Source organism: Pseudorca crassidens, chromosome 8, assembly GCF_039906515.1.
Source record: "Pseudorca crassidens isolate mPseCra1 chromosome 8, mPseCra1.hap1, whole genome shotgun sequence".
Classification (NCBI taxonomy): domain Eukaryota; kingdom Metazoa; phylum Chordata; class Mammalia; order Artiodactyla; family Delphinidae; genus Pseudorca; species Pseudorca crassidens.
The window spans coordinates 22191740-22217339 of NC_090303.1; the positions used below are offsets into that span (position 1 = coordinate 22191740).

At 38.3% G+C, this 25600-nt stretch overlaps 1 long non-coding RNA gene across 1 annotated transcript in view; it reads right to left on the bottom strand.

The window, feature by feature from the left end:
• Positions 1-25600, bottom strand: part of LOC137228910 (uncharacterized) — a 49048-nt gene that overhangs the window by 21611 nt on the left and 1837 nt on the right. The gene's annotated exons all lie outside the window — the stretch shown is intronic.

The following is a 25600-nucleotide window of genomic DNA, read 5'->3' on the forward strand; positions in this document are numbered from 1 at the left end:
ATCAGAAATACAAATGGCTAGGTCAAATAGCCAGATAAAATTTTATGAGAGTCTGGAACTTCTTCTGGATATTTTTAATCCTTTGCCCGTTGTTTGAACTGTCTGTCTTTTATTTTATTTTATTTTTTGATGTGGACCATCTTTAAAATCTTTATTGAATATGTTACAATATTGCTTCTGTTTTATGTTTTTGGGTTTTTGGCCGCAGCACATGTGGAATCTTAGCTTCCCGACCAAGGATCGAACCTGCACCCCCTGCATTGGAAGGTGAAGTCTTACCCACTGGACGGCCAGGGAGGTCCCTGTTTGTCTTATTAACAATTTAAAATACATTGCCCAAATTAGGCCCATAGAATATTTTTAATGAATTTTTTTTTTAACTGTATATCCTCACCTTAGTATAGGTGAAAACCTAACTAACTATAGATCTCATAAAAACAGTAGTTGAGGGTTTCCCTGGTGGCGCAGTGGTTGAGAGTCCGCCTGCCCCGGTCTGGCAAGACCCCACATGCCGCGGAGCGGCTGGGCCCGTGAGCCGTGGCCGCTGAGCCTGCGCGTCCGGAGTCTGTGCTCCGCAACGGGATAGGCCACAACAGTGAGAGGCCCGCGTACCACAAAAAAACAAAACAAAACAAAACACAGTAGTTGAAAACAGAATTTTATATATATATATATATATATATATATATATATATATATATATATATATACCTCAGAGATTGAATTGACAGTAAGCATAATTTTTCCGTAGAAGCAAATGGATATATAAATCATATATAAATACTTAAGGACCATCTAAAAATGACATATTCATGAACATTTCTAGGCCACAGGCAGAACAAGTATATACATTGTGACATCAATAAATACTTTCTGAATTAATGAAAACAAAAGATCTCAGGAGGTTTGTGAGTCTTACAACGTGTTGTCTTCAATATATCTTTCATTGTTTGCTAAGTGGACACTCTAAAAGGCATAGCAATTATTTAGTCTATCTTTGTTCATGTTACCAACACCCCCAAATTACAAAATTAATCTACATTTCTTCAGCTTTCATAGAAATCTATTTAACATTATGCCCTTGGACTTCTGCCAAAAGCCTATGTTGAAATGACCATGCAAGGAATATTTTGGCATCTTTCATAAAATTGCAATTTGGGGACACTTTTGTTTGTGCAATGTCCTTCATAACAAGCTTTGTGAGGTAAATTTTTCTTTGAGTTCAAAGCTAGGCAATATTTGTTTCTTCTGAGCAACTGGTATCATTCAATTTAGTCGTTAGTAAGACTATGCAACTTATATTTCCCTTTTTAGCAAGAAGTCCAGAGTTAAGTTTTCTACTCAGTTTTAACATCTAGTCATTCTTAAGGTTTCAGGTTAATTATACACCATCTCTACACATCGCTTCAACTCCCACAAACCCATTCATAAATTGGCTTTTGTTCTTTCTGTCTGTCTCTCTCTTTTTCAAGTACCTCTGTATTCATTATAAGCTAATTCAAATATTTTTTAAAGAGTACAGACAAATAATTTTACATTGTTAAACTTAATAAATTTAATAAATAAACTTAGTAAATTTTTTTCTTAGTTTTACCATTATTGTAATTCAAGCTAACACATTTGAGTACATAATATTAAAGTTTAAATTTAACTCTTGATAAATACTCTATCACAAGAGGCAAATGCTACAGATGTGTGTTTATTTAGATGTAACCTACTGACATACTGTAGTGGCAGTATATATGGTTACCTCTAAATATGTCAAACAGCTCCAAATGGAAATATGTATACTACTAGTACAATGCCATATACTCTAAATACTCTGAAAAATTCCTTTAATTCTATAAAACATATGGTTTTATGCTTAAATTTAAAGAATCTCAATCATTCCCTGGATTTATAGTCCAAAAAGAAACAAGTCTGACATATTTCTGGGTGTGGTTTCTGAAGTTTTTATCCCCTTTGATTAGCTGAGTATTCGAGGTCATCTTGAAATATGAGCCTTGTCGGTAGGGCTATGTAAATTTTGTACTTGTCCTTGAGAAGACCCTAATGAAGATCACTGTATTAGAGTATTCTCCGTGACTTAACTTTAGTGATACGCATGCAACAGAAGGGCTTAGCTGCGGAAGCCACTATAAAAGAACCGGGACACCCATGCATCCACATGCAGACATTTCAATAGCACTCTTTGGTTCTAAAAAAATTAGGGGTAAAACCTTCTTCCCGTCACCATCGTCTATGAACTCTGAATTGGCTATATATAAGTAGGAGAACATCAAGCACTAATGTCGGTGGTGGGAAGTACAAATACAAGAATAAAAATGAGAAGGAAGTGCCCTCTGGGTGCTGCTACCAGATCATTTTTGGCCTCTGTGCAATAAGTTAGGCCTCTCCTGCACTGGTTCCAAGTATACCATGGAAGAAAGCCAGCTCTAAAATTAATATTCTTCTGATCATTTGAACATTGAATAAAAATTGAGAAGGGATGAATTGCCTTCTCTTCCTTTTTGGCCTTCTATTCGGGAACCCATGTCATTTAAGCAAATCTATCCTTGCAAAAGGAAATCATACCTCCGACCTGGAAAACAACTAGAACAAATACACGTGTTGAGAGAAGCATGTTCATGGGAGATTATATGAAGGATATGAAATCAATCCATTCCTCTAGACAAGCAGTCACAAACTAAGATTGATTTAACCCACAGGAATATTTTGTTTGGCCCACTTTTTAAAAATTTGAGCTAACACAAAAATTGTGAGATTTCAAATATAGAAGGTGGCAATAGTGTTCTTAGTGTCCCCACATGGCAACATCTGCTGGAACTGAGAAATGGCAGCTGCTCCCTCTACTTGGGGCAGAGGCTCTCCAGGTGGTCACAGTCCATACATATATGCATTTGCTATGCCTACAAAGATTCTAAAATCAGAGCGGCCAGCAGAGAACTGAATGCCAGGATTGCATCGTTACTACCATTCTCGTGTCAGTATTCCTTCTACTGATTTTCACTTTGGTGGCTGTCATCAGCGCCAAGCATGTGATCCGAATGCAGACTCACTCCACTGGAATCTGGGGCTCTTTTCTTTCATTATATCAGTACAACTAAATCCTCTACTCTACTGCATAGATATCTAATTGTTTACAAGCACTTTTCCTAACCCATCAGAAGAGTAAGATCTCAATTATGGCACTTCCTTTCTTTTCATTTTCTCATTACACCCACAGCACAGAAAATACACTCACCGTCTACTGTAGACTGCAGTGATTATCCCCAAGTACAGGCTTCCTGAAAGAGGATTATGTAACCCCAGCCACAGATGTCAGGTTTAGTCAACGGAATGTGAGCAGATACGATACACGTAATCTCTGAGAAGAAGCTTTAAAAGACATGGTGAGTTTCCACCAGCCATCTTTATCTGCTATGAAAAGGGAATGTCCCAGAAAGGCAATGCTCCTTCAGCCTAGGTCCTGAAATGAGGACACATATGACACCTACTTGAAGGCTGATAGAGCTGCAACTGACCCACATCCTATGTGTAATATGAGCAAGCTACTGAGATCACACCTTGGAGATGAATTCATCTTCACATAGCATTCAGCTCACTTTTGTTCCACTCAATTCTTGTTTCTAAGGATTCACAGAGAAAATTGGCTGCTAAGGAGGAACCATGGAACAAAGTAGAAGAATCCCTGTCTTCTAATAACTTATAATCATGCAATATTATAAAAACAGTGGCATTTGGAGACATTTGACTTTTGCCTTCAGAGAGCCTACCACATGTCAGTTCTTCTGGTACCATCAGAGACACGAAGATCCTGCTTAGAGACACAAAAAGCTAACAGACATTGGGATAAGGACAGTGCTACGGAAACTAAGAGAAAAATCCTCGCATTTGTCAGAAAGTGAATTTTTCTGAAGCCCTTGACTGTCAGGTATTCTGGAGGGCTCCTAAATCGGCCAGGAGAGGTATCTCTACCAATTGTTGCCAGTGAGCAAGAACAGAAAAACAAAAGTTTCCTGAAATGTTGTTCGAAGCAAATTGGCTAATGATTTCATCTACCATCTATTTACTAATAACTCCTAGGTCTTTATTTTCCAGTTCAGACTTTTCACTTGTGTTCTGGACCTGCATTTGTAGCTTCCTATTAATTGATGCACCTCAAACTCAACATGGTCTAAATCTAATCATTAGCCTTCTCCATTTCATCTTCCCAATCTGCTTCTCTCCCTCTATTTCCTATCTTAGTGAATAACACCATACTTCTAATCATAAAAACAAACAAACAAAAACAGGAGACATCTTAGGACAGAGGCTGCAACTTAGCTGTTTTTCTTTTTTCTTTTTTTTTTTTGCGGTACGCAGGCTTCTCACTGTTGTGGCCTCTCCCGTTGCAGAGCACAGGCTCTGGACGCGCAGGCTCAGCAGCCATGGCTCATGGGCCCAGCTGCTCCGCGGCATGTGGGATCTTCCCGGACCGGGGCACGAACCCGTGTCCCCTGCATCGGCAGGCAGACTCTCAACCACTGCGCGACCAGGGAAGCCCTGTTTATTTTCTGAAGTTGTTTTTATTTGGTTCAGACAGAACTTTAAAAAACTTTGAGCCAACATTTAAGATTTGGGAGATGTCACAGAAAAACACAGATTTAGGCTTCTCTTTAAAAATCAGAAAATGGGGACTCCTCTGGTGGTCCAGTGGTAAAGAATCCACCTTCCAATGCAGGGGACACAAGTTCGATCCCTGGTTGGGGAACTAAGATCCCAAATGCCATGGGGCAATGAAGCCCACACGCCACAACTATTGAGCTCCTACACCTCAACAAGACAGGCTGTGTGCTGCAAACTACAGAGCCCACATGCTCTGGAGCCTGCACACCACAACTAGAGAAGAGAAAACCCGCACGCCACAACTAGAGAGAAAATGCACAACGTAAGGAAAGGTCCCATATGCCTCAACGAAGATCCCATGTGCCGCAACTAAGACCCAACGCAGCCAAAAAAATAAGGAAAAAAAATAATAAGACAAATAAAAACTTAAAAAAAAAATCAGAAAATGAAGCAACATCAGGCCCTACCTACACGGAACAATGGGCTAAAGCTGAGTAGCAGATGTCCCATTTACACTCAGGTAAGCTCTTGCTTCATGTAGTATTCATAATGGCCACAATGATTGCTAAGGCTTCTTTCATTCATTTTTGTCACTGTCTGGCTCTTGAGGCATCTGAGATTATGACTCTTATGCTAAATCCTTTCTCCCCCATATCTCCACCACAACCATCAGCAAGTCCTAGAGCCTCTAGCATTTCTCCAATCTGTCTCCCTCCTCTTCATCTCAATCGCTACATTCTTACTGTGGGATGTCAAGCAATGCTCATCTGGAGTACTGTAACAGTTGAAATACCTCTAGTTCCACCTGTCTAATGGATTACTGACATACCAGTGAAGTAAACTGATGTAATTATCCTTCCTGAAGGACTTCACTGGTTCTCCGTGGCCCACAGGTGAAAGTTCAAATTCCTTTAGTCCACGGTACCAGGCCATTCATTCCCTGACCTCCACCCACCACTCCAGCCTTAACTCATTTCACTCCCACAGCAGTCTACACTCCAACCCTTTCAAATAGTTCTGCTAACCAGGTGGGTTATTTCCATCCTCTGGATCATGCAGCTCTTTTTTTTTTTTTTTGCAGTACGCGGTCCTCTCAGTGCTGTGGCCTCTCCCGTTGCGGAGCACAGGCTCAGCGGCCATGGCTCACGGGCCCAGCGGCTCCGCGGCATGTGGGATCTTCCCGGATCGGGGCACGAACCAATGTGCCCTGCATCGGCAGGCGGACTCTCAACCACTGCGCCACCAGGGAAGCCCCATGCAGCTCTTTATGCCTAGAATATCTTCATCTCATCATTTAACCCACACAACAACATTCTTAACTCCAGAAATTTGGTTCAAGTGTTACCTTCTTTTTGAAGACTTTTCTGTCTCATTCCCAATTCTGCAGGTAGATATGACCATTGCAATCCCATGTCTATCCCTTTCTGTCCCCTGTAAGATTGCTATATTGGTGACCATGACATTTTATTGTACCTATTTGTTTACTTGCTTGTATTTGGCTGGGATTCTGCCTCATTTGCCCTTATATTTCCAGACACATGCTTGGTGAGTACAGCTGCTTAAAAAATATTGGCTTGGGGGCTTCCCTGGTGGCACAGTGGTTGAGAGTTCGCCTGCTGATGCAGGGGACACGGGTTCGTGCCCCGGTCCGGGAGGATCCCACATGCCGCGGAGTAGCTGGGCCCGTGAGCCATGACCACTGAGCCTGCGTGTCCGGAGCCTGTGCTCCGCAACGGGAGAGGCCACAACAGTGAGAGGCCTGCGTACCACACACACACAAATATATATATATATTGGCTTGAATGAATAAATGAATGATTATGTCAAATGATTACTTATAGGTAGGTGTTCTCTTAAATAGGATGATCATCCTCCTGTAATCCTCTTTACACCACTGATTTGCTTCTATTTGGAGATTATTCAAGGGTTAAAATTTTTAGGTCAGTTCAAGAAAATTAATTTAATTTCTGAAATAGCAGGAGCTCAAATCAATAAAGTATATTTGTATTAACAATGTTTCCCCAGTTTTATTCTTAAGAAAGATACCATATATTGCCTCTAACACATGGAGGCAAATGACTGATAAGTAATTTATGATTCAGGTTAATTATACTATATGTAGGACACATATCAGTGTGCTTTATGGGTATAGCTTATAAATAACACTAGGTTATAGCTATCAATCTTCTTAATGAGGAAAAGAATACCATAGGACCTTTAGAGAACTAATTATGAATCAACCAACCTTTACAACATAAGAGAATGTAAATGGTACATCTCTAGGTAATATACTTCGTATTACTCTCTAGAAAGCCATGTTAATATAAAACTAAAAATATTTAAAGCTTCAAACTTTCAAATAAAATCAAACAAAAACACCCCTCTTGGAGTTCTAAAGACAGTCATTCATTCAATAAATATTTATTGAGTACCCACTGTGTGCTGGCCACTATTCTAAACTCTAGGGATGCTGCTGCCTTTATAAATACGACTAAGGGCTGGGGAAGCCAGTACAATATACCAGGCTGGAAGATAAGAAGGGAGCCCAGGGCTGACTATGTAGCATATCAAAACAAATGCCAGTTTGCTGGGGAACTGGATGACTTTCTTTTCACCAGCACCAACGCACATTTTGCACCTGTCCTCATGAAATTTAGATGTTAGTGTGGTGCGGGGGAGAGGGCATAGGGCAGGTCAAAAGATGACAAAAAAATAAATAAGTAAGCCTGTCAAGAGACTAATAAGTTCTGTAAGAGAAATAAAGCAGGGAAGAGACATGAGGAGTACTGAGGGGTAGAGATGCAATTTAAAACAGGGCGGCCAGGGAAAGCCTCACTGAGAAAGTGGCATTTAAGCAAAAAGCTGAAGAAAGCGAGGGAGTGGGCCATGTGGATATGTGGCAGAAGAGCATTCCAGCAGAGGAAACAAACAGCAAATGAGGACAGGGGTCCAGAGGTGCCTGCAACTTTCATGGAACAGCAGGGAAGCCAGTGGCCTGTGTAGCTAGAGCAAGGGAGCATGGAGGAGAATAGTAAATAGTAGATTCAATCAGAGCGGCAATCCAGGGGAGGAAAGAGACAGGATTGGAATATATAGGACAGTTCTTCTCCAATCTGACAGGCCCAATGCTCTCTTTTATTTATTTATTTATTTATTTATTTTTATTTATGGCTGCATTGGGTCTTTGTTGCTTCCCACAGGCTTTCTCTAGTTGCGGCGAACAGGGGCTACTCTTCGTTGCGGTGCGCGGGCTTCTCGTTGCGGTGGCTTCTCTTGTTGCAGAGCACAGGTTCTAGGTGCAAAGGCTTCAGTAGTTGTGGCATGCAGGCTCAGTAGTTGGTGGCTTACGGGCTCTAGAGCGCAGGCTCAGTAGTTGTGGCACACGGGCTTAGTTGCTTCGCAGCACGTGGGATCTTCCTGGACCAGGGCTTGAACCCGTGTTCCCTGCCCTGGCAGGCAGACTTTTAACGACTGCGCCACCAGGGAAGTCCCAACTCTCTTTTTATAACAAATATTTTATACTCCTCTCTTACTATCCTGAAATTAACCTCACAGATGATACAACTTATCTACACACCTAACTTCAAAAGAATCAATATAATACTGAACCTGTCATATAAATGAGAAATAAATGAAAGTAATCTATAACAAAATAAATCTATTTCAATATGTAAATGTTCAGACATGAACACTGTAAAAAACATAAAGAAAGATGTCACCTTTATAATCACCATAAATGCGGCAGCTACAAATGCAGAATAAAGGAGTGTTTCCTTGGAACCTCAAATGTCACAAATGGTGACGCTGATGTAATCTCTGACATGACTTTCTAAATGACAAACCTCTGGTTAAATTCTGAACACTCTAGAGTGTCATCTTCCCTCAACTTCTATGATAGTTGCATTTCTGGAAGATCAAGTGTACATTAAAATCACGCAAAAAATATTTTGTATTTATATATAAATGGAGTTAGGTTCTAGGCTCAAATCATCATAAACAGGTTTTTCACCTTCAAGAATGTCCAAAGGACATCCAAGAGTCATTTAGAAGACACACAAGGGGGCTTTTCCTGGTGATGGGAATGCTTTAATACTTTGATTTGTGGTGGTTCCACGGGTGTATACATTTGTCAAAACTGATCAAACTGCACACTTAAAATGGCCTATTTTATTTTATACAAATTATACCTCTAAAGTTGATTTTTAAACATCATACAGGGTGAGAGACGATTCTTTACGGTAAGGGAATCTGTAGGATGGACTAGCAGGCCCCAACATACAAAATGCCACTCAATCATGTTCATCCCAAAAGGCTTGCCTCAAATTTCCAAAACAGATCCTAGTAAGTAATACCACATCCACTGAGAATATGGCACGCTGTCTCTTAGTGGGACAGGAAGTCACTAGCGGGTTATGAGCTGAGGAGTGATGGGATCTGACATGTTTTAAAAAGGACTGTTCTCACCTTTGGAGCAGAGGCAGGCAAGGGCTGATGCAGAAAGACCAATTAGAAGACTATCATGAAAGGTAGACAAGAGATGATAGTAGCTTAGCAAAGTGGTAATCATAAGATGTATCAGAAAAGACCTTCACAAGTTTCCAACAGAGCCACCAAAGGTAATGTAGGAAATAGAAAGAACTCAAAAAATGTTTCTCAGATTAAAAGAAGAGTAGTAATTTTCAATATTCTTAACCATACTCCTATAGCACTCTGTACTTCATTATGCAATGCAATTAAAAAACACTTTGTGGTCCTAGCTGTGTCATTTTATATCTAAATATAATGAAACATTTTTCTGGTAAAATGAAATTTAACAAAAAAAATTTTTTTTTAAAAAGTTTACCATAAAAAACTATATTTCTTGCCTAAGTGAAATACTTTACCTTGGCTGTTTCTGTGATAATTTAGATCTTGCAATACCTTTAAGCTCAGTGTAATGAATGTTAGCTTGTCATCTGAGAGTTTTTCTAAGTGTAGAAATTCAGAAGATTATTCTGGATTTGCTGTAAGATTAGAACCTACTAAATCGAATTGTTTACGCTTTGAGATCACAGATAATTTCTTATGATTTGTCTTGTTCTCTTAAAATTGGGGACAGTTAACAGAGAGTTCTAGTTAGTTGATTCCACGTACACTGAAGTTTTATATGTAATGTTCAAATCTTTCCTTTAAAAATATCAGAAAAGGGACTTCCCTGGTGACGCAGTGGTTAAGAATCTGCCTGCCAATGCAGAAGACACGTGTTCGAGCCCTGGTTCGGGAAGATCCCACATGCTGCGAAGCAACTAAGCCCCTGCGCCACAACTACCGAGCCTGCGTTCTAGAGCCCACGAGCCACAACTACTGAGGCACCTGGGGCCCGTGCTCCACAACAAGAGAAGCCACTGCAATGAGAAGGCCATGTGCCGCGGGGAAGAATAGCCCCCACTCGCTGCAACTAGAGAAAGCCCGCACGTAGCAACGAAGACCCAACGCAGCCAAAAATAAATAAATAAGTACTTTATAACAACAACAAAAAAATCAGAAAAGCATTTTTGAATGAAATGATTTCTCAGGTTTGCTTCAAAATAATACAGTGGAGAGAGAGTGTGGAAGGGATTTAGATGAGACGACATTGGCCATATGATGATAATTGTCAAAGCTGACAGATGAGTAATGGTGATTCATTTCACTGTTCTCTTTATTTTTGTATAAATTTAGAAGTTTCCATAATGAAAAGTTAAAAAAAAAATCAGGGCCTGATAATTCATTCAATATTTGTTGAATAACTGTTATGTGCCCAACTTTACTGGGAGCTTGGGAGAGATTTATTAACTATGAGGATAAGATCCCTACATTAAAGAGCTCATATCCTAGCTCATATCACATAAACAATTATAAAGCAATGTAAGGACTATAATATTGTGTTAAATGTATAAAGTGCTACAGGAGCAAAGAAGGAGTAATCGATTCTTCCTGGTGAAATCACAGAATCTTCCCAGGGGACTGATGTTAAAATTGTGCCCTGAAGGTTAAATAGGCTTTCTCTGGGAAAATAGAAAGGGGCAAGAAGCCTCTGCAGAGAAGGCAACATAACTCCAGAAAATGCTCACATTAAGGCATTAAAAGAAATATAGAGGACAGTGAAAAAAATCAAAAGTTGTCAGAGAGTAAACAATATTTGTATATATATATATATTTTTTGCGGTACGCGGGCCTCTCACTGTTGTGGCCTCTCCCGTTGCGGAGCACAGGCTCCGGACGCGCAGGCTCAGCGGCCATGGCTCACGGGCCCAGCCGCTCCGCGGCATGTGGGATCTTCCCGGACTGGGGCACGAACCCGTGTACCCTGCATCAGCAGGCGGACTCTCACCCACTGCACCACCAGGGAAGCCCCAATATTTGTATTTTTATTTCCACTACCTAAAACAGTGACTAACAATATACTGGGCGCTAAAAATTATCCTACTGAATAAATTTATTGCTTGAAAGAGAGCTAGGAGGAAAATAGCAGACAGCAGTGTTTTAAAACCGAAGGAAGAAGATAACCTACGGAATGGGAAAAAAACATCTGTAACTCATATATCTGACAGGGGTCTAGTAACTAGAAGATCTAAAGAACTCTTACAACTCAGCAACAAAAAGACAAAGACCCAACTAAAAAGTGGCCAAAAGACATGAATAGAAATTTTTCCAAAGAAGACATATAAATAGCCAATAAGTATAAGAAAAGATGCTCAACAACATTCATCTTCAGAAAATGCAAACTAAACCAACACAAGATACCACTTCACACCCACTATGATGGCTAAAAATTAGCAAAATAAATCTTTTAAAGGAAAATAACAAGTGTTGGCAAGGATATGGAGAAACTGGGACCCTTGTACATTGCTGGTGAGAATATAAAATGGTGCAATCACTGTAGAAAATACATTGGTGCTTCCTCGGAAAGTTTAACACAGAAGTACTATATGATCTAGCGATATTGCTCCACATACACGTAAACACATGTTCATAGCAGCACCGTTCACAACAGCCAAAATGTGGAAACAGCGCAATGTCCTTGGATGAATAAATTTAAAAAATGTGGTAGGTAAAAAAAAAAAAAAAAAAAAAAAAATGTGGTAGGTAAATACAAAGGAATATTATTCAGCCTTAAAAAGGAAGGAAAATCCTGTCACATGCTACAACATGGATGAATATTAAGGATATTATGCTAAGAAGAATAAACCAGTCACAAAAAGACAAATACTGTATGAATTCACTTATATGAGGTATCCAACGTAATCAAAAGCATAGGAAAAAAAAAGAAGCCAGATACAAGAGATCACATATTGTATGATTCCATTTATATAAAATATCCAGAATAGGTAAATCCAGAGACAGAACACAGATTCAGCGTTGCCAGGGGTTGAGAGGTTGGAGGAGTGGGCAGCAATTGCTTAACAGGTACAGGGTTTCATTTTGGGGTCATGAAAATGTTTTAGAACTAGACAGAGGTGGTGGTTGCACAGCACTGTGAATGTACTCAGTGCCACTGAATTGTTCATTTTAAAATGGTTAATTTTATGCTGTGTCAATTTCACCTCAATTTAAAAGCAAAACTAAGGAAGGCGAGGATTTCAGGAAGAAGGATATTTATTGAAAAGGGTCATAAGCCAAGGAAAGATTGAGCTGGATGTAAACTAAGAGGTCGTTGGTTTTAGCAACTAGGAGGTCCTTTTAGGAGAAATGTGCCAGTAGTCAGAGCGTTGTGGGTTGCAATAAATGGGCCTGTGCAGTAGCTTGTGGGAGTCCTGAGCATTTAGTCGGATAAGGGGAGTCAGTGGAGAGGGAAAGACTGAAGACAGATAACGGAGAGGAAATATTTGTACAGCAAGACTAGGAAGAGATAAAAGAATGGAGAGGATCACAGGGAGAGGATTTAGCTTTGGAGAGAATTAAGAAACCTAATATTGGAGAGAAACAAATGAGAATAGGATATTGTGATTTCCAAATTTCACTTGGAAAGGGGTAAGTTGAAACTAGGTAACTTCTATTTTCTCTAGGAATGAGGAAGTAGGGTGTAGGGCTTCAAGAGCTGTGGGAGTTGACTGAGAATGAATAAAAGGGCTGCCTGGGCAGCTCTGAGTGCTTTAGTGTAAATCACAAATATCTCCCCACACACATACAAATACACAATTTAAAAGTTTAGCTGTTAAAAGCATTGCATAATTAATATTATGCCTCACAAATTGCTCACCAGAAATAAAACCACTGCATAGTACAATTTATGTGACGTATGATACTGGATTTGTGACATATTATGAATATACTTAAAATAGTCTTTATGTAACATGCAACATAAAGATCAGTCAGGGAAAATTAGAGAAAGAGAGCAAAGTGGAATCTACTGAAGAAACATTAAATATCAAACATTCAACTAGGAAAAGGAAGTGAAAGATCTCTAGGAGACAACTTAGCATTTAAAGAAAGGTTTAAGCAAATATTTCACTTGAATTTTGAAATAATGGGACTACTTAAAAATGGATAAGGAGAGGGTAGATAATAATTGTTTTGATAAATTACATAGCTTATTTCTTTGAAAAAGAAAGAAATATGTACCACAAAGTTTAAAATAAATTATTTTGGGGACTTCCCCTGTGGCACAGTGGTTAAGCCTCCATGCTCCCAATGCAGGGGGCCTAGGTTCAATCCCTGCTCAGGGAACTAGATCCCACATGCATGCCACAACTAAGAGTTCACATGCCACAACTAAGGAGACTGCCTGCCGCAACTAAGACCCGGCACAACCAAATAAATAAATAAATATTTTTAAAAATAATAAAATAAATAATTTTTAAAGTTTACTTTTAAAAAGTAACTGTTAGAACATATTAAAAGGAAATTTTAAAATTATTTTAAAACCTGAATGTTTATTAGTTGAAAACAAAAAAAAATGAGTAACTAGCTATTACAGTAAATGCCTTTAAACAAATTTTCAACTACTGAATGAATTTGAATATAACTACAAAATGGGTATCCTGAAATGAGATAGTCACTGATGAGGTAAGGTAATCATCTAGTGATTTCACTGAATGGAACATAATATGCATGTAAGGTGCCTTGTGGAATTCTGTGGGCACTGAAAGATTTTTTGCATAACGTTATCATGAGTCTTGGAAATGAAATTTGCCTCTACAGATTTTAGTTGAGATTTGAACAGCTCCCTAACAATACAAATTATTTATGTTTAACTATAGTTAAATAACTGAGAGGCTCAAAGAAATCTTAGCTTTAGAGTGGCCTATGCGGAAACGTGAAATGCAAAGTTTTTCACAGAATAATGAAAGTGAAAAAATCACACTGGCACTTTAAATAAAATTTATTACTATTTATCTTTTTTACTGTGGTAAAATATACCTAACATAAAATTTACCATTTTAACCATTTTGAAGTATGAAGTTTAGTGACATTGAGTCCATTCACACTGTTGTACAACCACCACCATTATTCATCTCCAATACTTTATCATCATCCCAAGAAATACAATTTATTTATTTATTTATATTGTGGCAAAAAACACATAATACAAAATTTACCTTCTTAGTCACTTAAAAAAAACAATTTATTTAAATTTTAAAAAAGCAACAATAAAACAGGTCAACCATTTCTCCCACACCTTCCCTCCACCTCTGACAACCACCAGTCTGTTCTCTGCATCTATGAACTTTTTTTTTTCAGATATGAGAGAGATCACACAGTATTGTATTCATCTTTCCCTGTCTGACTTGTTTCACTTCACATAATACCCTTAAGGTCCATCCGTGTTCTCCCAAATAGCAGATTTCATTCTTTTTAGGGCTGAATAATATTCCATTACATATATATCACAATTTCTTTATCCATTCATGTATCGATGGACACTTAGGTTGTTTCTATATCTTGGCTAAACAATGCTGCAGTGAACATGAGGGTGCATATATCTTTTGAATTACTGTTTTCATTTTCTTCAGATAAATACCCGGAAGTGGAAATGCTAGATCATACAGTAGTTCTATTTTTAGTTTTTCGAGGAAACTTCATAGCGTTTTTCCATAGCAGCTGCAACATTCGCACCTACAGTACAGAAGAGTTTGTCTTTCACCACATCCTCACCAACACTTGTTATTTCTAGTCTTTTTTAATAATAGCTGTTCTAATGTCTGAGGTGATATCTTATTATGGTTTTGATTTGCACTTCCCTGATGATTACTAATATTGAACACCTTTTCATGTACCCGTTGGCCATCTGTATGTCTTCTTTGGAAAAATGTCTATTCAGATCTTCTGACCATTTTTTAAATCAGACTCTTTGTTTTTTGCTATTGTATGAGATCTTTATATATTTTTGGATATTAGCCCTTTATCAGATCTATGATTTGAAATTATTTTCTCCCATTCAGTAGGTTGCTTTTTCATTTTGCTGATGGTTTATTTTGCTATGCAGAAGCTTTTTAGTTTGATGTGGTCCCACTTGTTTATTTTTGCTTTTGTTGCTTTTGCTTTTGGTGTCAGATTCAAAAAATCATCACTGGGGACTTCCCTGGTGGCGCAGTGGTTAAGAATCCATGCTCCCAATGCAGGGGGCCCGGGTTCGATCCCTGGTCAGGGAACTAGATCCCACATGCATGCCACAAGTAAGGAGCTCATGAGCCACAATTAAGGAACCTGCCTGCCACAACTAAGACCCACCACAGCCAAATAAGTAATATTTAAAAAAAAAATCACCAACACCTATGTCAAGTAGCTTATTGCCTATGTCTTCTTCTAGCAGTTTTATGGGTTTTGGCCTTACATTCAAGCTTTTAATCCATTTTCAGTTAGTTTTTGTGGATGGTCTATGACAGAGGTGCAGTTTCATTCTTATGCATGTGACTGTTCAGTTTTACCAAAACCACTTATTGAAGAGACTGTCCTTTCCCCATTGTATATTCTTGATTCCTTTATTGTAAATTAATTGACCACTTATGCATGGGTTTATTTCTGGGCTCTCTATTATGTTTTACTGATCTAGGTGTCTTTTTATGTCAATATATTGTTTTAGTTACTATAGCTTTGGAGTAGTTTGAAATCAGAGAGTATGATGTCTCCAGCTTTGTTCTTTTTTTTCAAGATTGTTTTGACTATTCAGGGTTTTTTATGGCTACATACAAATTTTAGGGTTGTTTATTCTATTTCTGTGAAAAACGCCATTGGAATTTTGATAGGGATTGCATTGAATCCATACATTGCTTTGGGTAGAATGGTCACTTTAACAATATTAATTCTTCCAACCCATGAGCATGGAATATGTTTTCAGTTATTTGTGTCTTTTTCAGTTTCTTTCATTAACATCTTGTAGTTTTCAATATACAGGTCTTTCATCTCCTTGGTTAAATTTATTCCTAGGTATTTTATCTTTTTGATGCACTTGTAAATGGGATTGTTTTCTTAATTTCTCTTTCTGATAGTTCATTATTTGTGTAGAGAAATGTGTATTGATTTTGTATCCTGCAAGTTTACTTAACTTGCTGATTAGTTCTAACAGTTTTTTGATGGAGTCTTTAGAGTTTTGTATGTATAATATCATATCATCTGCAACCAGTGACAGTTTTACTTTTTTCTTTCCAACTTGGATGCCTTTTCTTTTTCTTGCCTAATTGCTCTGGCTAGGACTTCCAATACTATGTTCAATAAAGTGGTAAGAGTGAACATTCTTGTTCCACTTGAACAAGGAACATCACTTGTTCCTGATCTTGGAGGAAAAATGTTCAGATGTTCAGCTTTTCACAACTGAGTATGATGTTAGCTATGGTCTTGTCACATAGGGACTTTATTATGTTGATGTACATTCCTTCTATAATTGTTTTGTTAAGAGTTTTTAAGAGCTTTTAAAAATCATAAATAAATGTTGAATTTTGGCAAATGCTTTTTCTGCGTCTATTGAGATGATCAAATGATTTTTATCCTTCATTTTGTTAATGTGGTTCATCACATGGACTGATTTGTGGATGTTGAACCAGCCCCCACCACCCCACATCCCTGGAATAAATCCCACTTGACTGTGGTGTATGATTTCTTTTAATGTACTGTTGATTTTGGTTTTCTAATATTTTGTTGATGATTTTTACATCTATGTTCATCTGGGATATTGGTCTGTAATTTTCTTTTCCTGTGGTATCCCTGTCTGATTTTGGATCAGGGTAATGCTGGCCTTGTAAAATGAGTTTGGGAGAGTTCCCTCCTCTTCTACTTTATATAAGCGTTTGAGAAGGATTGGTATTAACTTTACTTTGAATTTTTGGTATAATTCACCAGTGAAGTTGTCTGGCCCTGAACTTTTGTTTCTTGGGAGGTTTTTGATCACTAATTTAATCTCCTTATTGGTAATCAGTCTGTTCATATTTTCTATTTCATCGTAATTCAGTCTTGGTTGGCTGTATGTTTCTAGGAATTTATCAATTTCCTCTAGGCTGTAAAATTTGTTGTCATATAATTGTTTATAGTAGTCTTTTATGATCCTTTGTATTTCTCTGGTATTGGTTATATTATCTCCTCTTTCTTTTCTGATTTTATTTATTTGAGGGCTCCCTCTTTTTTTCTTGGTAAATCTCACTAAGGATTTGTCAGTTTTGTTTATCTTTTCAAAGAACCAGCTCTTCATTTCATTGACCTTTTCTACTGTCTGTTTAGTCTCATTTTAATTTACTCCTGCTCTATTCTTTGTTATTTCCTTCCTTCTACTAACTTTGGGTTTTGTCTGTTTTTCTTTTTCTAGCTCCTTGAGGTGTAAAGCTCCTTGACAAATACCATATGATATCACTTATACCTGGAATCAAAATATGACACAAATGAACTTATTTAAGAAACAGACTTGCAGACACAGAGAACAGACTTGTGGTTGCCAAGGGGGTGGGGGAGTGGAGCAGGGATGGACTGGGAGTTTGAGATTGGCATATTTAAACTATTATATATAGAATGGATAAACAACAAGGTGCTACTGTATAGTACAGGGAACTATGTTGAATATCCTGTAATAAACCATAATGGAAAAGAAAAAAAATAAAGTTAGGTTGTTTGAGACTTTTCTTATTTCTTGAGGAAGGCATTTATTGCTATGAACTTCCTTCTTAGAACTACTCTTGCTGCATGCTATAAATTTTAGCGTGTTACATTTCTATTTTCATTTGTCTCAAGGTATTTATTTATTTCTCTTTTGATTTTTTCTTTGACCCATTGGTTGTTCAGTAGCATGTTGTTTAACCTCCACATATTTGCAAATCTTCCAGTTTTCTTCATGTTATTAATCCTAGTTTCATACCATTGTGGTTGGAAAAGATGCTTGATATGATTTCAATCCTCTTAAATCTATCAAGACTTGTTTTGTGTCCTAACATATGATCTATATTGGAAAATATTCCATGTGCACTTGAGAAGAATGTGCATTCTGTTGCTTTTGGATGGGCTGTTCTGTGAACATCTGTTAAGTCTATCAGGTCTAATGTGTTGCTCAAAGCCAATGTGTTTCCTTATTGATGCTCTCTCTGTATGATCTATCCATTGATGTAAGTGGGGTACTAAAGTCCCCTATTATTGTATTGCTATATATTTCTCCCTTTAAGTATGTTAACATTTGCTTTAGAAATTTAGGTGACCTATGTTGGGTGCATAAATATTTACAAAATTTTTTATCTCTTGTTGGATTGACCCCTTTATCATTATGTAATGCCCTTCTTTGTCTCTTATCACATTCTTTGTTTTAAAGACTATTTTGTCTGATATAAGTATAGCTACTTCACCTTTCTTTTGGTTTCCATTTGCATGGAAAATATATTTTTCCATCCCTTTACTTTCAGTCTGTGTGGGTCCCTACCTCTAAAGTGAGTCTTTTGTAGGCAGTATATAGATGGATGTTTAAAAAAAAAAAAATCCATTCACCATTCTATGCCTTTTGATTGGAGCATCTGGTCCATTTACAGTTAAAGTAATTATTGAAACGTATGTGCTTAGTGCCATTTTGTTAATTGTTTTCTGGCTGTTTTTGTAGTTCCTTTCTGTGCCTTTATTCTTCTCTTGCTCTCTTTGGTTGTTGTTTGATTACTTTCTTTAGTGGCATGCTTATATTCCTTTCTGTTTCTCTTTTGTGTATTTACTATAGATTTTTGCTTTGTGGTTACCGTGAGGCTTACATATAACAACTTATATCTATAACATTCTATTTTAAGTTGAAAACAACTTAAGTTTGACCCAATTGTAAAGCTCATTGTTATTACTCCCCCTGCCACATCTTAATTTTTTGATGTTGCATCTTTTTATATAGTGTATCCCTTATAACTATTGTAACCATAGTTATTTTTACTACTTTTGTCTTTAACCTTCATACTAGCTTTATATGTAATTAATTAATTCACTATCTTTACTATGTATTTGCCTTTCCAGTGAGATTTACTCTTTCATATGTGTTCTTGTTATTAATTAGCACCCTTTCTTTTCAGCTCCAAGAAGTCCCATTGACATTTCTTGTAAAGCCAGTTTAATGGTGATGAACTCCCTTAGCTTTTGCACATCTGGAAAACACCTTATCCCTCCTTCACTTATGAGTGAGCTTTGTTTCCAGGTATAGTATTCTTGGTTGGAAGTGTTTTTCTTTCAGCACTTCGAATATATTGTGCTACTCCCTTTTAGCCTGCAACGTTTCTGTTGAAAATTCTGGTAATAGTCTTATGGGGGTTTTCTTGTATGTAGCAAGTTATTTTTCTCTTGCTACTTTTAAGATTCTCTTCTTATCTTTAATTTTTGACATTTAAAGTGTAATGTGTCTTGGTATGTGGGTCTCTTACTTGATTCCTCTTATTTGGAACTCTGGATTCCTGCATCTAGGTGTCTGTTTCCTTCCTCAGGTCAGAGAAGTATTTAGCCATTATTTCTTCAAATAAGATTTCTGCCCCGTTCTCTCTTCTCCTTCTGGGAGCTTGATGATATATTAGTCTGTTTGATGTTGTACCATTAGTCCCTTAAGCTATCTTCACTGTGCTCCTCTGACTGGGTGAGTTCCACTGCTCTATCTTCAAGTTGACTGATCCTTTCCTCTGCTTCATCTAGTCTGCTCTTAAACCCAGCTAGTGTATTTTTCAGCTCAGTTATTGTATTCTCTGCTCTATGACTTCTATGTGGTACTTTCCTATATTTCCCATCTCTTTGACATTTTCATTGTGTTCACCCATTCTTCCCCCCAGTTCAGTGAGCATCTTTACGACCATTACTTTAAAGTCTTTATCACGAAAACTATTTATCTCTATTTCATTAAGGCATTTTTTCCTGAGGGTTTATCTTGTTCTTTCATTTGGAACATATTCCTCTATTTCTTCATTTTGCATGATTCTGTGTGTTGGTTTCTAACAGTAGGTGAAACCACCTCTCCCAGTCTTGAAGGTGTGGCCTCATGTAGGAGACAAAATTTGTCATTTCATTTCCTCTTGCTTGTTTCTCAAATCTTTGTGCTTGACCAAGCAGACTATTATATTTCTAACAGCTCCTAGTTGTTGAGGTTTTGCCAAGATCTGTCAGTGTCCCAAAATGGAGGATCTCAGTACCTAGATTCAGGCTGATTAGAAGCCAAACCCTCAAGCATCAGTTTTTAAATGTATGCAAATATATACACTCCTGTAGGACCACAAGTGTAAGCCCCACTGGCCACCAGAGCCATATGATCTGGAGGTGTCCCTGAGTGGCATTAGCAAAACTCAGGGCTCCAGACAAGTGTATAAGGTCTTTCCTGGTTGATATTAATGAACTGGAGCAAGGCAGAGGGAGAGAGCCCAGATGGCACGGCAAGGCCTATGTTCCTTAAAAGCAGCTCTATATGCCACAAAATGTGGTCAAACCTGAAGCCTGCCCCTCAGGCTGAAGCTCCAGGACAAGCAAAGAGGCCTCCTTCACAGAAAGGCTGGGGGATGTGCCTCAGTCCACTATCTGTACAGTGCCTTGGGGATGTAACTTGCCAAAGCCCATTTCTCCAATTGCCACAGTGCCATGGCACCCAGAAATGCAAGCCTCATGGCTACCAGAGCCAGGCAAATCAAGAGGCATTCCCCAGGCAGCAGCCCCCCAAACTGGGGCAACAGACATAAAAACCAGGGTACCAAGCATATATAAAGCTTCCCTCCAGGCAACACTTAAACACTTTTTAAGTGTACAGTTCAGTGGTGTTGGGTATATTCACATTGTTGTGAAGCAGATCTCTAGAACTTTTCCATCTTGCAAGTCAAAACTCTATACCTATTAAACAGCTGCCCTTTCCCCTCACCCCCAGACCCTGGTAACCACCATTCTACTTTATGTTTCTATGAATTTGACAACTTTAGATACCTCATATAAGTGGAATCACAATTTATTTTTTCTAGTTTTATTGAGAAATAATTGACATGAATCACTGTGTAAGTTTAAAGTGTACAGCGTGATGGTTTGATTCACATATATTGTGAAATGATTACCACAATAGGTTTAGCTAACACCCATCATCTCATATAAATACAATAAAAAGAAAGAAGAAAAAAGAAAATAACTTTTCTCCTTGTGATGAGAACTCTTAGGATTTACCCTCTTTCTACAATTTTCCTATATATCATATAAGTGTTAGCTACAGTCATCATATTGTACATCATATCCCTAGTACTTATTTATGTTATAACTGGAAGTTTGTACCTTTTGACCACCTTCCTCTGATTCCCCCTCCCCATATCCTCTGACTCTGGTAACCACAAGTCTGATCTCTTTTTTCTATGAGTTTGTTTTAGACTCCACATATAATTGAGATCATACAGTATTTCTCTTTCTTTGTCCACCATTTTATTTATTTATTTATTTAATTTTTGGCTGCATTGGGTCTTCATTGCTGTGCGCGGGCTTTCTCCAGTTGTGGTGCATAGGCTTCTCGTCGCGGTGGCTTCTCTTGTTGCGGAGCACGGGCTCTAGGCACGTGGGCTTCAGTAGTTGTGGCACACGGGCTCAGTAGTTGTGGTGCACAGGCTCAGTAGTTGTGGCGCACAGGCTTAGCTGCTCCGTGGCATGTGGGATCTTCCCGGACCAGGGCTTGAACCTGTGTCCTCTGCATTGGCAGGTGGATTCTTAACCACTGCGCCACCAGGGAAGCCCCCACAATTTATTTATTCTTTTATTTTTTATTTTATTTTTTTGTGGTACGCGGGCCTCTCACTGTTGTGGCCTCTCCCGTTGCGGAGCACAGGCTCCGGACGCGCAGGCTCAGCGGCCATGGCTCACTGGCCTAGCTGCTCCGCGGCATGTGGGATCTTCCCAGACCGGGGCATGAACCTGTGTCCCCTGAATCGGCAGGCGGACTCTCAACCACTGCGCCACCAGGGAAGCCCCCCAACAATTTATTTTTAATTAAAAATAATAGCAGTCACTGAATGAAAGGGATTTTTTACTTGTTTTGTGGCTTTTTGCTGATAGTTGGACCTGAGACCAACCAATATACTGTATGGATTTTATATATGGTGCAATCATATGTCACAGCCCTTGTTGATCATCCATTCCTGAATACAGAAACTAAATGTCATCAGGTTAAAGGATCAGTAATTAGATGCTCAGGTAGTACTTGACTTTGAAGTTATTTATAAAATTTTAATTTTTCTTCGAATGCTAAATGAAACAGCATGAGAAATATGAGATAGAAAATTTAGAGAGTGTATTTAATTACACCATTCTCCTGCAGTTAGTATTTATTATTACACTATTTAGCCTTCGTTGTGTAACACTCTGAGTGCAGAACCACCTGTGTTTTGGTTTTAGTTCTGCCATCTATATGACCTTGGGCAAATCATTTAATTTCTCTAAGCTTAGGCATTACTATCCCTACTAGTATTCTAATGCATAAATAAAGATGGAGATGATACTACCCAGCCTGCTTACTTTAGGGTAGTGTTATAAGAATAAACAGGGAGTACTGTGTGAAAAATACTCTGACATATTAAGTTTAGAAATATATATTATTCAAAAAATTTCATCTTTTCCAAATTTCTCTCCATTTTTATATGCCTTTCTTCTAAAACTCTCATACTACACTAGACTAAAAAGATATGCTCCTCCCCCCCCATTCCCTATAAAATGGATTTCATATTTCAACAATAAACTCACATATTAAAAAAATGGTGAACAGCTTTGTTGCTGTAACTAGGTCTAGGAATGAGGGAGTAAAGAATACCAGGAATGAAGTAGAGAAGAATTTCCCTCCCTCCTTTCTTATCCACGCTCCCATAACTTCTCAGCTATGAGTCCTTAAGTTTGAGAGTATGGAGAAGACTGAGGAATGTAGCGTGAAATGACAGGTTAATATTAGAAGTGCTACTTTGGGAGAATCTTAGGAATGGTTTGACTCTTCACCTGTAGTCTCACAGGTATAAAAGTACTGTGACTCAGTGGTTTATGCAACAAGCTGGAAACTCAGGACCTGTGGCTTCTGGCCATGCATGACATTTGTTTTTTACATAAGCTAGTCATGTTCACGCCCATGTTTTATTTAGTTTTTCATCTATTAATGAGGACAATGATGCCAAATTACTTCCCAGGGTTGTAAAGAAAAACAGAGCTCACAAAGAGCTATAATGCCATGAAAGCCATAACAAAGGTAGTTTTTATGAGAGAACAGGTGTAACAATACTCCAGAAATTAAAATTTCTATATAGATATAAAGCATTACTTCCACCTAAGCTGGGAGGGGAAGGGATACTGAATATGAAGTAGGTATATAATTCTGAACCCTCTTTTGGATTATTAAACTCCCACTCAAACCTTCACAAAAGTATTGCAATACTAAGAAGGGAGATTTCTGAAAACAGTATTTGGCTTCCTTCTCATCCGTCATGTGTCTACCCTGAGTAAAGGTGGCCAGTGAACAGAAAAAAAGCCAAAAGAAGAGACGCAGGGTAAAAAAGTAAAAGGTCTGGAAATCATTAATTCTTTGTTTAACCAGTTCTTGTGTTTTCTATAAGCAAGTGTAAGGTGTAGTACACTAATTCTGAAACACACCTCTTTAAGACAGCACCAGGCAGCTTTCCTAGAAGATGAAACTGAGGATTAGAGAGGTTAAGTGATTTGCCCTGAGTAAGAAATGGAGTGGGTTTTTGAATCTTCATCTCTCTCATTTCAGAGCCCACTCTTTATTATTGCCCTATTCTGTTTCAGGAAAAGCAGAATTGACTTCTGGAATAAATGTCAATGGAATCTGTCCTAAACAGTTATGAAGAAGTTAAGTTGCTCCAGAGATTCTCCCCATCTCTCCCATGGCCACATGGGTATAAGGTGACATATCTACCTATCTCTGCACGCATGCTTCATGCTCCTTTCTTGACTAACTAGATTCTCCATAATTTCTACTCTTCTCACAAGGCTTCGGCTTGTCAGATCCCTAATTCTACCCTATGGCATTCAGCTTCTGCCCTTGCGGCTTAATGACTTACTCCCTCTAGGTTTCTAAGCTCCGATTCTTCACAGTGAGGACCGATACTCCCAGATCATGTTCCTACACCAGGCCATAGGCTGCTGGCCAGTCCACATGGGTTGGTTAACTTGGGTCAAGTGCCCAAACCCTCAGCTGTGGCTGTGAATGGGCAGGGCAGTTGTGTTCCTTGAGAACTGTGGTGTAAGTAGGTGGACATTCTGAAACAGCTGTGCCATTTTAAAATATCACCCAGACAAGATCTGCTTCATTTTTATTTATTTGTGTTTCTGTTAAAGATATCACCATTCTTCCTATTGACCGGATTGAAAGTCTAAAAAAATTTTCAATCAAATAGATTTAACTTTGTTGGAAAAGTAATGTACACACATCATAAAATACTCAGAATATGACAGGGTATGCACACTGGAAGTTGCACCCTCTCCATCAAAGATCCTCAAGGCCCTCCTAGAGGTGATCACAGCTAACAGTTTTTGAAGTATCCTTCAGGAAAATCCTATGCATGTTTAAGCATTTTATCCGTATTTTATCCACATTCCATTTTACATAAATGGAAGAATATGATAAACGCAATGTGTGTCTAGTTCTTCTCATTTAATAAGCAGATCCTGAAACCTATTCCACATCAACACATACAGATTATTTTTTTCACTTTTTAATGGCTTCACAGGACTTAATTATATATATGTGATTCTGTTTTTTAACTTTTGATAGGCAGATACATTGTTTCCACTCTTGCCCTGTTACAAAAAAGCCTGCAGTAAGCATATATGTTTGTACACAGCTATAAATATTATCTATAAATTTTTCAGTCAAAGCATGCATGACGTTTCCACTCTGATACATATATGGCCAAATTGCCTCCAAAGATGATGTGCCAATTTCTCTCACCTTCTGTGCAAAGTCCCCATCTGCTCATACCATGCACAGCCCTGTGTTCTGTCAAACTTTCTGACCTCTTCCAATCCAATTTCAGTCATTTTAAAATTCCACCTTCTTTCTTGTCCACTAAGTCAGTCACCGAGTTCTGTGAGTTTTCAGTCTCTCTCACGTCCATCTGTGTCTTTGTAATTGCAGTGCTATGACCTTAGTTTCAGCTTTTGTCGTGTCATGTATTCGCTCCCAATAGGGCTCATTCCATTCTCTTCCCTTATTACTTCACAACTTACCATACACGGCCAGACTAATATTTTCCTAATTTCACTTTTATACTCAGAAACCTTTGGTGGCTCCCACTGACGACAGTATCAGGTCCAAATCCTCAGCCAGAGTCCAGTCCTAGTCTACTTTAGTGCCTTTACACATATACAAAAGTTCTGCTTCAAACTTCTGCTTTGCTATTTCATGATCTTAGTTTCGTCACGTCTCTTCCCTGGGAGTTCTTCTTCCCATTCAAACCTAATTTAACTTCTCTTTCAAGGTCCTCTGTGACTACCTCATGCTGACAACCCAGTTCGTAATTCTCTCTTCTGAGAATTGCTAAACTACTCATTGTCTGTATCACTCATTTGGCATTTATTAACTTACAGTAACCAA